The sequence below is a fragment of the Solanum tuberosum genome, unplaced genomic scaffold (genome assembly GCF_000226075.1).
Source record: "Solanum tuberosum cultivar DM 1-3 516 R44 unplaced genomic scaffold, SolTub_3.0 scf00395, whole genome shotgun sequence".
In the NCBI taxonomy this organism is placed as follows: domain Eukaryota; kingdom Viridiplantae; phylum Streptophyta; class Magnoliopsida; order Solanales; family Solanaceae; genus Solanum; species Solanum tuberosum.
The window spans coordinates 470,586-471,066 of NW_006239328.1; positions in this window are offsets into that span (position 1 = coordinate 470,586).

A 481-nucleotide genomic window follows, 5' to 3' on the forward strand; every position below is an offset into this window, starting at 1 on the left:
ACTTGTAGCCATTATTGTTGATTGTTGGTTACTCGAGTTGATATAATCCTCCCTTATAGGGATTCTTATTCAGTTAGTAGCGTCCCTGTGTTGGACACAACTTAGAGGCTATTTTTATAGGTTACTTATTACTAAATTGCTCGCTTTTAGTGATTGGATTGTTATTGTTGCCCTTGGGCTATGTGGTTAGCTGCAGGATGTGATCTATGTCTAGAAGGGCTATGTTCTGCCTACAGGGTTATATGGATGCCTAAAAGGGCTATGAGTTGCCTACGGGGCTATATTGATGCCTAGAAGGGCTATGAGTTTCCTATAGGATTATAATGACGTCTAAGAAGTCTATGTTTTTCCTACAGGGCCATGTTATTGCCTAAGAGGGCTATGAGTTGTCTATAAGCTATGTTGATGCGTAAGAGAGCTATGTTCTACCTACAGAGCTATATTAATGCCTAAGAGGGCTATGTGACTGCCTACGGAGCTA